Source organism: Gavialis gangeticus, unplaced genomic scaffold (assembly GCF_001723915.1).
Source record: "Gavialis gangeticus isolate Ggan-Ray unplaced genomic scaffold, GavGan_comp1, whole genome shotgun sequence".
NCBI classification, from domain to species: domain Eukaryota; kingdom Metazoa; phylum Chordata; order Crocodylia; family Gavialidae; genus Gavialis; species Gavialis gangeticus.
In genome coordinates this window covers 18736168-18746792 of record NW_017729033.1, presented here as the reverse complement: position 1 = coordinate 18746792, position 10625 = coordinate 18736168, and the positions used below count along the sequence as shown (strand labels likewise).

The 10625-nt window shown below is 44.0% G+C and overlaps 1 protein-coding gene across 5 annotated transcripts in view; it reads right to left on the bottom strand.

Moving 5' to 3' along the window:
• Positions 1-10625, bottom strand: part of NSD2 (nuclear receptor binding SET domain protein 2) — a 146299-nt gene that overhangs the window by 61806 nt on the left and 73868 nt on the right. The window lies entirely within an intron of this gene.

The window sequence follows — 10625 nt, the reverse complement described above, 5'->3', positions numbered from 1 at the left end:
ATAAAAAATACATTAAGAGCACAGATTAGAAGATTCTCTGCATATCCTATTTATTAATTAATTTTAGAATCTTGTAATATTTTGCATTAGGAATAATTCTGAAGTATAGTAGATTATTCTAAAAGTAAACAGCTTTTTAAACAATCAGAAAACTGGATAAGAATGAAGCCTATGACAAAATGTATTCTCTGAAAAGAGCCATGTAATTTCATAATTAATATTCAAATGAATACCACAATAAAAGAAATTAGACACACAACACTGGAATAGACAAGTCACTGCCTTTCTGTATTAATTTTAAATCAAAAGACAACTAGATCTACTTCAGCAGATAGCGATATTGCTTTCAACATCTGCAATAAATGTTTTTCAGATCATTTGATATATTTTTACATATATCAAACTGTGTTTGTATAAAAAAACGTAGAATATATACATAGTTTATTTGAATATCAAGAAGAACCGAGTACCTTTAGGATAACACCATAGCCCTTATTTGTTTGTTCACAATGGAGAAAAAAGTCCATTCAATAAAAACAGAAAAAAAAACTGATATAGCATTTCAACATAAAACCTATTTTAATATCTGTAGATAATTAAAATCAGATTTGTTTAAAATCATATCATTCTTCCAAGCAACAGCACAGCACAAAACTCCCCAGACCCTTGGCATCTACAAAACAAACAAAAGTAGCTTCAAAGAATCTAGAAGGCAATTTATCCAGTGCCAACCCAAATCCTATCACAGAGTTGATGAGATACCACAGGACCTCCACATGAACCCAAAAGCATGATACCTGAAGCCAATTAATAAAGCCATTATTTAGAGAAAAAGAAATAAATCTATGAACTGAATTTTCCTGCTGCTAAATGCAAGGTCAACCATCAACAGAGCCAGCACCATTCATCATCATATTTTTGATAAACTATCTGCCCTCACTGCATCAACAAGATATGGTTCAATGCCACCTCCAACACTACCCTAAAACAGTTAAGTCCCCAGAGAAGATTCTAATCAGACCAAAAGCTGGCCCCAAAATACAACAGAAAATGCCAAAGTAGTAGTTCTATTCTCAACCATCACTGATGCAAAAGATAGCTTATTCCAGGAAAAAAAAAAAAACACACATGCAAGGCTGTTAATGTGATCTGCAAAGTAAAGACAAGATAAACTTAGTATTCCCAACGGTGCACAGACTTTTAGGCAGAACCCCTATAAAACCTTCTACAAGATTTTGGAGTGACCATCCAACACTGTAACTGCAACTCCCCAAATTCCTATCTTTTGTGATTCAACCTCACACACAATGCAAGTGACATAACAGTACTTAATCTTATGATGTTCATGAAAACCAAGGGATCCTTCATTCTAGTTTTTTATCCTAAACATGAAACTAGAAATACACTCTCCTTGGTCCACAAATGAATACTGCAAGTGTTGTGTATATGCCACTACCCAGTCCATGCACTAAATCATCCAGAGAAAAAACAAACAAACAAAAAAAAACCTTTCCTGCTACCTGCCAGGTAGTGAACAACCAAAACTGCTCTATATCCCCAAAGACACCTAGACTTGGGATAAGTAGAAAACAAGCCACACAAACTCAAGGTCAGTGTGCTGCTGAGTTAGTGCAAGAGTATAATCCTCTGCCATCCACTGCTATTAATGCATGGACAAAGCCACCCACTGCCTTCATACTGACTGAAGACCACCATGGTTCCCAAATAAAATATGCCAGGTGAACTGCAGAGGCAGAAAGTTTGACCTCTGTGCAGAACACACTGAATTCCATTTGCCAGCAGAGGAGACAGAAAGGGGGTTTCTATTCCTCCATAATCAAACAACATAGCAAAGCCACAGCCAGCAAACCATTTTGCATAGTGAACTCGCTCCTCTACCCAGGCAGTACAGTCAAGACACCAAACAAGAAACAAGCATCAGCGGCTGTAAGAGCAGTCAGCCGATTCCTCCAATAAAAATAATCAAAATAAATTGGAACGAATCAGAAAAGAACATTCTGGTGAGGAGTCTAATTTACTTTCTACTCGGTCACCCTTAAATTTGGCTTTACCATCTACTCAGAAGTGCTAGAATATCTGAGCCGCAGGCCGTGAAATCAAGGCACCTCCTAACTGGTTCCCAGTTCTGGATGAAATCATTGAGAAGGTGGTACGGCAGATGAAGACAGGGAAGAGCAGCTTCACAGACGCGCTCACAAACGTAGCGAGCAAGGCTTTAAACCAGGTTTGATGGGGGATGGAGACCAAAACCTTGAGGTAAGTGGGTCATGGATGGGTACAAACAGTTCAGGAAGGACAGGCACGGGGAGAAGAGAAGGAGGAGTTGCACTTTATGTAAGACAGCTGTATGATTACTGAGCTCCAGTATGAAACAGGGGATAGGCCTGATGAAAGCCTCTGGGTTAGGGCCAGAGGGGAGAACAACAAGGTCATGGTGGGTGTCTGGTACAGGTCAAGCTGTTGGCCCACCTACTTGTTTCTGGGCTAACCACTGCCTACCTTGCCTTAGATGAAATAATTGCAAGTTGATAACTAGGCAAGAGGCTGCCCATTTACTTGCCCTGATGCCAAGGGCCCGTACACAACTCTGAACCTCCCCTTACTGTGTCCCATGCCTTGCAGATGGCATCCATGGCCTAACACCTGACCTAAGATTACATGGCCTACCACCCGGCCTATAATCCCGTGCCTTCATGCTGGGACCCGTGCTCCAGTGCCTCACATTGGGACTCTCACTCCCATGCCCTCACACTGGGCTCACAATCTCACTCATTCAGGGCTCCCAGCCCCTCCCTTTTGCTCGGGCTCCCTGCCTGGTTCAGGACCCTCTTGGTCCCCTCACACGCCCACACTGGGCCTCATCCCCTGTCCAACACCAGACCTCAATCCCTTGCCCCTGGAGCCTCACACCCAGCTCCTTCTTGGGGCCCATAATCCCACCCCCCTGGAGCCTCACACCCTGCTCCCTTTATATACCTCAGGCCTTGCTGTGGATCCAGGCTGTCTCTGGCCCCTTCACCTCACCAGGACCCCACCTCAGGCTCCGCACAGTAATGTGGGCTTTGTCTTGGGGTGTGCTCCCCTAGCCTTTCTTCTCCATGAGGTAACCTGCAGGGCAGTGGGGGTTGAGGCTTTCTGGTGCTCCATACTCACCCTTCACTGGAGAGGCGCAGGTGTGGCATTTCCTGGAGACTGCCAGGACTGGCAGCCCCACCACACCATCCAGCCCCAGCAGAGTGCAGTTTTAGGTCATGCCCCAAGACCAGGAGCCTCCACCTTCCCCATTGCTCTTACCCTGTACCTCCAAGATGTTATGTGAGCAGCAGCTCCTAGCGGGTAATGTTCTCCCCTTGGTTGCTAGCAGCAAACTGCTGGCTCCATGGGTCAGGGCCTGCTTTTATCACCAACAGCTGGGCCCTGTTTCCAGTCAGGCAGTTGTGCCTGCTTGGGAGTGCAGCCACCTGCAGACTACTCTGCTGCTCCCACACCCCTGTGAGTAACAGAGCACAACTTGTGCTCTGTTACACAGACTACCAGAACAAGAGGATGAGGCTTTCTTCAAACAGCTAGTGGAAGCTTCCCAATCACAGGCCCTGGTTCTCATGGGAGACTTCAAATCACCCTGACATCTGCTGGGAGAGCAATAGAGCAGCATGCAAACAACTCAGGAAATTTTCCTGGTGCAAGTGCTGAAACAGCCAACCAGGGTCATGCTCTTCTTGACCACCTGCTCACAAACAGGGAAGAACTGGTGAGGAGTATAGTAATGGATGGCAACTTGGGCAGCAGCAATACAAGATGACTGAGTTAAGGATCCTGAGGAAAGGAAGGATGGAGAACAGCCGAGTACAGATACTGGACTTCAGAAAAGCAACTTTGACTTGCTCAGGATCCCTAGGGAGGCCAGTCAGGGGGAAAGGAGTCCAGGAGAGTTGGTTGTATTTTGAGGAAACATTACTGAGGGCACAGGAATAAACCATCTCAATGTGCAGGAAGACTAGCAAGCATGGCAAAAGACCAGCTTGGCTTAGCAGGCAACTCTTCAGTGAGCTAAAACATGACAGAAAGCTTACAAAAGGGGAAATGTAGACAAATGACTAGGGCGGAGTACAAGAGTATGCTCGGGCATGCAGAGATGAAACCAGGGAGGCCAAAGCCCAACTGGCGTTGCAGCTAGCAAGGGAAGTGAAGGATAACATGAAGGGTGTCTACAAGTATGCCAGCAACAAGAGGAAGATCAGGGAAAATGTAGGTCCCTTTCTGAACTGGGGAGGCAACCTAGTGACTGATGATGCAGAAAAGGCTGAAGTGCTCAATGCCTTTTTTTTACATTAGCCTTCAAGGCAAGGCCAGATCCCAGACTGCTACATCTGGCAGCAGTTTGGGAAGGAAACATGCTGCCAACAGTGGAGAAAGACTAGGTTAGGGACTATTTAGAAAAACTGGATACGTCCATGGGGTTAGACACAATGCAACTGAGGGTGCTGAGGGAGCTGGCCAATGTGGTCGAACCCAGAAAGTGCTAGTTGATGGAACTGAGTCAACATAGCGCATGGTGACCAGTGGCGTCCCCCAGGGCTCAGTACTTGGACCAGTACTCTTTAATATATTCATAAGTTATCTGGATTTGGGCGTCAGAAGCAGACAGGCAAGGGACTTTTCAGCCTGGAGAAGGGAAGGCTCAGGGGTGACTTGGTGTCAGCCCATAAGTATATAAGGGGTGTGGCATCAGGAACTGGGAGAACATCTGTTCACCAAGCACCCCAAGGGAAGACAAAGTCTAATGGTCACAAAATGCTGAATGACCATTTTAGACTGGACATAATGAAAAATTTCTTTACCATCCGAGTCTCTAGCACCTGGGATAGACTTCCCCCAGAAGTAGCACAAACACCTACTCCAAATACAGGAAACCGTCATTGTTCTTGGGTTCGGCATTCACGATTTCAAACATTTGTGAATGCTGAATCCCCATTTTAAATACACTTTATACACTTACAGGACTGCACTTGCTGCCACCAGGCTCCTGCCGCTGCCTGAGCCTTGCCCCCCTGCAGCGGGCACTGCATTCATGAACACAGTGCCTTATTCGTGGATTTTGCCATTCACAGGGGATACGGGAACATATCCCCCGTGAATGGTGAGGATCACCTGTACCTTTAAGAAATGCTTGGATGCTTATCTTGCTGTGGTCATCTGACCCCAGCCGACTTCCTGCCCCTTGGGCAGGGGGTTGGACCCAATGCCCTTGAGAGGTCCCGTCCAGCCCTAATGTCTACAAAATGTGATTGCAGAGCTACTGCGGGAACTACAGATCTGTCAGCTTCACACCTCAGTCCCTGGAAAAATCATGGAGCAGGTACTCACTCAAGGAATCCATTTGTAAGTACTTGGAGGAGAAGATGAGGAGGAACAGTCACCACAGCTTCACCAAGGGCAAGTCATGCCTGACCAACCTGACTGCCTTGTATGAGAAGACTGGCTCTGCGGATGCAGGGAGAACAGTAGACGTGATATATCTTGATGCTAGCAAGGCTTTTGATATCATGTTGCATGACATTCTTGCAAGCAAGCTAAGAAAGTACAGGTTGGATGAATTGACCGTAAGGGGGATAAAAAACTGGCTGGACTGTTGGGCTCAAAGAGAAGTAATCAATGGCTTGATGTCTAGTTGGCAGCCAGTATCAAGTGGAGTGCCCCAGGGGTCAGTTCTGAGGTCAATTTTGTTCATTATCTTCACTGATGACTGGGAAGATGGCATAGAGTGAACGCTCAGCAAGTTTGCAGATGACAACAAGCTGGGGGGAGTAGTAGATATGCTGGAGGGTAGGCCTAGGATTCAAAGTGACCTAGACAAATTGAAGGACTGGACAAAAAGAAATCTCATGAGGTTCAATAAGGACAAATGCAAAGTTCTGCACTTAGGACAGAAAAACTCCATGCATCGGTACAGGCTGGGGGCTGACTGGGTAAGCAGTACCTGTCCAGAAGAGAACCTAGGGGTTACAGTGGGCAATAAGATGAATATGAGCCAACAGTATGCCCTTGTTGTTAAAAAGGCTAATGGCATACTGGACTGCATTAGCAGCAGCAGTGTCAGCAGATCAAGGGAAATGATTATTCAGCACTGGCAAGGCCATATCTGGATAATGTGTCCAGTATTGGATCGTCCACTACAGAAAGAATATGGACAAATTGAAACAAGTCCAGCAGAGGGCAACAAAAATGGTTAAGAAGCTGGGGAACATGAGGAGGAGAGGCTGAGGGAACCGGGCTTATTTTGTCTGGAGGAGAGAAAACTGAGAGGGGATTTAATAGCAGCCTTCAACTACCTGAAGAGGGGTTCAAAAGAGGATGGAGCTGGACTGTTCTCAGTGGTGGCAGATGACAGACCAAGGAGCAATGGTCTCAAGTTGCAGCAAAGGAAATTTAGGTTAGATATTAGGACAAACTCTCACTAGGAGGGTAGTAAAGCACTGGAACAGGTTACTGAGAGGTTGTAGAATCTCCATCCTTGGAGATTTTTAAAAGGCCTGGCTAGACAAAGCTTTGGCCGAAATGATCTAGTTGGGGATGGTTCTGCTTTGAGAGCAGGGGGTTGAACTAGATGGCCTAGTGAGATCCCTTCTAACCTTGATTTTCAATGATTCTATACATTACTCTGGGCCAATACAGATCATGAAGTCCAAGAAAATAAGTACAAAACTTTTCTTTCCATCACAAGATTGACACTTATCTAATCGCAGCCCATTAATACTCCAAATAATCCACCAGGAAAATCAAAAACTATTTATTATTTTAAAAAACAAAACACTAAGTCTACCCATAAAGTGTCCTCCTCTTCCCCCATCCCTGCCAAGGCCAAAAGTGAAGTACCGCAAACTCCTTGAAGTTCACTAAGGATTCTGTTGTTGCAATCTATTTTACACAGAAAGCATTCAGATGCTTCCACTATTGGTTACCAGTATGAAATCCTGAGACATACCAATACATCAAAGACTGTTCATCGATCTCAGATAAATTACAAACTGATGGTGAGATATTAGGGTGACTGTTCACAGGAGTGTCTGTGAACAAAACTAAGTACCTAATGTCTCCTCGTTTTACCTTATGTAATTTTAACATATCACACTCTCAGTTATAAACTTAATGTTTAATGGCATCTCGTCTCCAGGTTGATAAAAGCCTATTTTTAAATGAAATATTTAATTGACATCTAATTTCAAGAACTATTTAAATGAAAGTTTCTTTTTATAAATAAACGTTTAAAACTCTGAATTTAATAATTTGTTGAAGAGATTATAAGTATAAGGCTAAACAGTAAATACACAGAATCTATGACCTCTATCAAAAAACCCTAAGGTGTAGGTGATGTGCTTTCCCAGAGATCTAACTCTTGAAGCTAAGTTGTGTAAATATAGAACAAAACAGCGCAGTCCTGGCAGAGGCACAGCAACCTCATTCAACATCTGGGGTGGCGGCTGGTGGTGGAGGCAAGCTGACCACAGTGGAAGGGAAGTCTTACCTGCCCAGGCTCTCTGCACAGGAAACAACGGCTACTGCTACCATAGCTGATGCTGTCGTCCCTATGCAGAGAGCCTGGGCAGTCATGGCAGAGAAAAAGAGTCCACCACAGCAACTCTGTGGCATGGGCTTCTAGGAAGCTGCCTCTTGGCCTCCATTTGCTTCTCCCCACCCCAGATATATGACTGGACACTACATTTGCTGTGAGGTACAGAACTACATTTGCTGCAAGGAAAACTCTCTGGTGCTCCCTCATAATCATCTCCCAGGGCTGGTGCCCCTCATGCCCAGCCCTAATTATGCTTCTGAGTCCTGTACTGTATTAAAACTGCAGGGTCCCAGGGGATACTCTCACTGAACCTTCCAGTCCAGGGTAAAGACCCAGATAGGAGAAAATGCATCATCAAGATCAGCACACAACTGGGAAAAGAGGGGTGGGGGCTGAGCTCTTCAACTTGCTGCTCAAAAACAGAGAGGAATTTGTTGAGTATATGAAGGTGGAAAACACCTTGGGTGACAGACTATGAACTGCTAGATTTCATAATCAGGAGCGGGGAGAAGGAAGGAAGGCCAGCTGAATAAAGACACTGGACTTCAGAAAAGAAGATTTTAACAAACTGGGGGAGGGGGCAGGATCCCCTGGGAGGTAAGTCCGAGAGGAAGAAGAGTACACAGCCAGTTCTCCTGGACTTTAAGAAGGCCTTACTAAGGGTGCAAGAGCAAGCTATCCTAAGGTGATGAAACGGAGTGCAACAGGAGACCAGCCTGGCTAAATAGTGATCTCTTCAATGAGTTAAAACTTAAAAAGGAATCTTACAAAGAGAGGAAACTTGATGTTACTAAGGATAAGTATAAGGGTATCACACAGGCATGCAGCAAGACAATCAAGGAGGCCAACACATGATCTGAGATGCAACAAGAAAGGGGTCTAAAAGGCAAAAAAAAAAAAGGTGGGGGGGAATCTACAAGTATGCCAAAAGTAAGAGGACGACCAAAGAAAGTGTAGATCACTTAATGTACGCAGAGGTCAACCTAGTTACAGGTGTGGAGAGAAATGAAGTATTTAATGCCTTTTTTTTACTTTAGTCTTTATGAATATTCAGCTACCAGGTGCAAAGTGCAAGTGAGAGCAAAGCCAGGGAAGAAGACAAGGAGATACAGTAGTGGAGAATAGGCCAGGGATTATTTAGAGAAGCTAGGTGTTTTCAGGTTGGCAGAGCTGGACAGGACACACCGTAGCATGTTGAAGGAATTTCAGAGACCCTGGCTATCCTCTTTGAGGACTCCTGGAAGTCATGGAAGTTTGGCACATGGTAACAGAAGTGCTTGTCTTGTCCTGTGAAAAATCTACCAAATCTTTGTCCAATTCTAAATGCTGGAAGGAGTCAAGGGAAGGGCTAGGAATCAGGAGATCATCAGTTGTAGCCGCCACACTTCGGTGGACTGGAGCTAAAAATTTTATGGCACACAGAGCTTATTATTGGGCAAATCTCTCATACCTCTTATCGTAGAAACCAACGTAGTAATATTTTTCCCTGCCATTTACCAGACAGAAGCTGTACAGGTTTACATATGGCAGAGCTCAGAAGAAAAAACTCTCAGCTCTAACACAAGAACCAAGTGTCATCTGATTCATCCTTAAAAATGAATGCATCAAATCTATTTGCTTGCTTAGGTGATTGGTTATAAAGCACAGGTATGTATTGATTTGGGAAAGTGGGCTGCCAGTATTCTTGGACTGTCTAGCAAAGAGTTGCTTAAGCTATCAGCTAAGCGTGTGTGTCCTGTTCACATCTACTAACATGACAACACAGAAGGAAGGCAAGTTCTAAAAAGGTTCTGGACTCAAGTTCCAGTGCTGTGAACTGGACTGGTCAATACAACTACACAGGATAAAACCTGGTTTTACTTCAGCTTAAAAAAAAAAAGCTGTATTTCTATTAAAATAATGATGTTAAAAGAATGTTAAGGAAAAGTCAAGCACTCAAAAGTGGCAGGATTTGTGCCACCAGAGTAATTTTAACTTGGTCTCCCTATATTGTGTTATGGGAAAGTACAGGAGAAAATGCTCTTTGTCTTACAGGGCCCCTACTTCACTCAGCACCCAAAATGGACAATGTATGAGGAAGAGGAGGAGGAAAAAGAGTGTTTAAGGCAGTGGACTGAAACCTAAGAGAGAGATTTTTCTCTTTCCATGCATAATTCCTATGGGACAGGACAATACTACCATTTAAATACACAGGGCTGTCCTTATCCAGAGTGAATCAGAAAGATACCAGGAGGATATAATTCCTGTCCTAGTAGACTCCTTACCATTAGAAAATGGCTACCTCCATAGAGAGATACCTGTTGAAGGTTTCTTTTAAAGACTGTAATTTGTTTCCCAAGGGTGGAAAAAGAGATTCTAATTAGGGACACAGAGTACTCTGGGAGTTGGAAGACTGGGGAACATGTCATGGTAAATAAAACAGAAAATAACATTATGTCCTGAATTGAAAGAAATACAAAGAAGGACAACAAGGATGATTAGTGGTATAGAGGGGCTTGACTAAAGAGGCTAGACCTATTCAGTTTAGAAGATAAATGATTGATGGGCAGGCATGATAAGGGCTTACAAAATACTACATGGTACAGAGAAAGTAAACGGGGATTTACTATTTACTCTCTCACACTAGAAGAGCTAGAGATCATAAGAATGAAATTAGTAGGTACTTAGTTTAAACCAACAAACAGAAGTTATTTTTTCACACAGCATATAATTCAAATGTGGAATTCATTGCCAAAAAAAAGTTAAAGAAGCTGACGATTTAGCTAAATTCCAAAAGGGATTGGACAAACTCTTGAAGGAAAGGCACATCAGTAGCTATTAAGCATGGGAGTTAGTTATGAATCGGAACTTCCTAGAGCTTAAATGCTGGAGGCTGCAAGTGAGAGAAGAGCAGTGGAAGAAAACCCTGGTTATATCCTGTTCACTCTCCCTTTCAGCATCTACCCTGCCACTGTGATACACAGGATAGTGGCCAAGATGAGCCTATGGTGTGACCCAGTAAATGGCAGTTCTTATGTTGAATAAATCGGTC